The following is a 3,856-nucleotide window of genomic DNA, read 5'->3' as shown; positions in this document are numbered from 1 at the left end:
TGTTTATTTCCATCAACCATCCACTTCATTGGCAAAAAATCAATCTCTTTAGTCTCAACATATTCAACAATTGCATACATTTTAGAGTAGTATAATCAAAACTGCATCAGCTGAAATTTAGTAATCAATATTAATAGTAATGTAGTCATAATACTCACCATTCTTTAATTTTTTTATAATTAAATAAAAATATTACAAATTAATATTGCAACTAAACTTATCAAAGTAAAATTTTTTTAATATTTATTTATCTATGGAGTAACAACTTGTACATTCACAAATTCTAAACAAAAAAAATCACTCAAAGCACCACCAAAAGAAAGTGTAATATTAAAGTTGTATAAGTAATAAATTATTTTCTTTTTTAAACTATAGAAATTTTAAATTGACTTGAAAAAAATATTTTAAAAGTTAAGATAAATGCAGCTGTGGTAAAGCAACAAATCCTTGTTTAAATGGAAGTAAAAGATACTTTGTCAGCAAACTAGCAACAGGAAAAGCTCTTCTAATTCCAGTAAGCTTGGTCACAAAATATATTGAAAGTGATATTGAACTAACTGGATCTGAAAAAAATAGTTCAGCATCTTCAAATTCTTCAAACACAACTAAAGCAGTATTAGGTTCAGCAAAGGTAGAATTGTGCAAAATATTCTTTACAATTCCTAACTTACTTTCAATCTGAAAGCAATTGTCTCCAGTGGATGTGGAGATAAAATACCTAGGTCCATGGTATTGTTTGAACTAAATATAAGAACGATAATCAACAGGTATAGGACCATCTAAATGAATTCTCTTCAACATTGGCTCTTTCTTATTGGAAGTGTTGCCATTGATGTTGCAGTGCCCTTCAATAATTCGGCGTACTATTTTACCAGTTGGATTTTGAGGCTTATGAACTAATTTATTTAATCTCCCAAGGTAACTTTCATATTGAAACGCAGATACGTTATCAAGAACACCATAATGTTTAGCATTACTGGGCAAATGTATTAAAGAGTGAATATTATATACAAGTTGATTTTCACCATACAAATGAAAACACAAAGTATTTTAAGAGTTGTTCAGCATAGGCAATATTTTTTGACAATAAATTTGGGCTCAGCAATATCTGTATGGCAACAGACAAATCAAGGAAGTTTGAATATATTGTGTCTTTTAAAATAGTTTTTAAGACAACAGGCCCAGTGTACAATAAAAATTGTCTTAATTCAGTAGCTTTCCATTTTTTATATTCTAAAAGAGATCGTGGTTTTGTTGAAAACTCTCTGGTGATGTGTTTATGTATAATTGCTAAGTTGTTAGATATCATAGATAATTATAACTGAGATAGCTTACAATCCCCACGTGGTCCATGAATCCATTAAAATAAAAGCCTGCGCATCACACCTAAACACACAAGATGCATATATTTCAAAGGAAATTCTGTAACCATACCACAATCTAACTGCTCCAATGGTGAAGAACCTACATGATGGTCAGAATAATGACGCTCAGTAAAGGTTAGGTCTATAATTGGTGGTGCTTCTAAATTAGACAGTGTTACTTTGTTACACCATTTGCCACGCTGCATGCATCTCTCACATGAGTTATAAGCAGAGTGAGGCTTAATACATTTAATAAAAGCCCTTGCTGGTGCATCACATATTACAGTATCAATCTTCACTATGTAAGTTTTACCATTAAATAGAACACCATGTTGCTTTAAACTCTTCATTTCTGAAACAAAATCGTTCAGATATTCATCAAGAGGTGTAGGTTTTTTCGTACTACTGTAAATTGCAATGGGAAAAGTTCCACTTAATTGACACTCTTTCAGTGAACCAAGAATTGGCCAAAGAGAAACTGAATTGCTATAACACAGTGGTATACCATCAATATTAATATGAATATGCAAAAGGTCAACTATAGAATCAGGCTGATTTAATTTTAAAATATTAAGCAACCAATACTGCACCCCAAAGTAATAATATTCTCCACCAGCAATATACTTAATATCTACAGTTCGCTGAGTGCTTAAAAGAGTTCTTGAGTCATTAGAAAGATTGGAGTGTAATGGACTCAATATGTGCAATAAACTTTTTAAAGCTGAGTGTGATATACTGTAAGTTATTGCCCAATCTCGCAACTTGTTTTTTAGTGTACAGCCATTGCAGTTATAATTATCGTTGACATCATCACTTTTTTTCTTTTCATCAATTTCATCAGTTTTCCAATCGTCCCTACTATAATCAAAATCAACATCAGATTTATTATCAATACTATCAGAAAACTTTTCTGAAAACTCGCTTTCAGAATTTAACCTATCAAAAATAGTTATAGATTTATTTTGCTTTTCATGAACATTTGCATTCTGATCAAATATTTTTCTTGATTTACTAAAACTTATATTATCCACAGTTCTATCTAACATGCAAATACTAGCACAATTCTCATTTTTCATACATAGCTCTATAAGTATTATTGAAACCTTTGAATTAATTCTTCTTCGTTTTGTTCTATCTGAACACAATTTGAAATCATCATTAGATGTTGCCATTATAAAGTTTAATTTAACTTAATATTTCCTGATTAGAACTGCTGTTTAAAAAAATATAGCATAAATAAAAAACAAAAGAACACCCCACAATTCTTTTAAAAACAAAAGTATTTAAAACACACTATGCTATCAAAATACATACAGGAATTGAAAGATTAAGAAATTAATGATTTTATATTGAACTGGTCCATTCTTAAAACAGCACCTGCATATAATGTTATTTCCAAAAGATGTATACTATGCCTGAAAGAAAATATTGACACAAGCAAATCCAAGAATGTTCATTAAATAAAAAATTAGAATTAATATCTAAATATAGACAAAAAAATTAAGTTTTTTTTGAAAAGCAATAAAAGCACAAAATAACAGTCCCATTAAAAATATAAAAATACAGAAACTAACACTTCTAAAGAATTTATTTTGTAATGGCTTACAATAGTGTCAACATATTCCAAATGTTTGACAAATTACAGTAATTGAGACATTAATGACATGTCTTAACTGCTATTTATATATATATATATATATATATATATATATATATATATATATATATATATATATATATATATATATATATATATATATATATATATATATATATATATATATATATATATATATATATATATATGTATGTATGTATGTATATATATATATATATATATATATATATATATATATATATATATATATATATATATATATATATATATATATATATATATATATATATATATATATATAGAAATGATATATACATTTCTGTTTCATACCTGAATTGATCAAACATTATTCAATTGTGTTGCATCAGATAATCTGTTGCATGTTTCATTAGATGATTGAGTGATTGAGGTTATCTGATGACACATACAACAGATTATAATCAGATATATTTGGTGAAACACAAATGTTCGATTACAAATTGTAAACATCTTTTATCAGATTATCTGACAGATTCTAAAAAGAATTTAATTCGTATACAATGATTATTATAGTGAGTACATAATTTATACAAAAATAGAAAGTATTATAAAAAATTTCCTATAAATAAATCTATATATAAGTACACAAACTAAATTCACAACATTTAAAATTGCTTTCAGTCGCTAATAATTGTTTAAGAAAATTGAAATGAAGTTGTTGTTTAATTGCGTCATAATAAATTATCGTTTGGGATATCAACACGGGACCCGCATTGAAACCCACAAAAAAGCCTCACTGAACCCAGGCTGGGCGACCCACACCAGCCCAGACAAATACGGCGCGGGACCCGAGTGTCGTGGTTTGCTGGGATTTTCTTTACAAATTTTAAAAATT

The 3,856-nt window shown here is 27.9% G+C and overlaps 1 pseudogene; it reads right to left on the bottom strand.

The window, feature by feature from the left end:
• Positions 1-355: 355 nt before the first annotated feature.
• LOC149892868 (uncharacterized) lies at positions 356-3,058 on the bottom strand (annotated as a pseudogene).
• Positions 3,059-3,856: the final 798 nt, after the last annotated feature.

This window comes from Hydra viridissima, unplaced genomic scaffold, assembly GCF_058129835.1.
Source record: "Hydra viridissima isolate aposymbiotic clone 2 unplaced genomic scaffold, HvirCarnegie_v1 scaffold_1, whole genome shotgun sequence".
NCBI lineage: Eukaryota > Metazoa > Cnidaria > Hydrozoa > Anthoathecata > Hydridae > Hydra > Hydra viridissima.
This window is presented reverse-complemented; position numbering and strand designations above follow the sequence as displayed.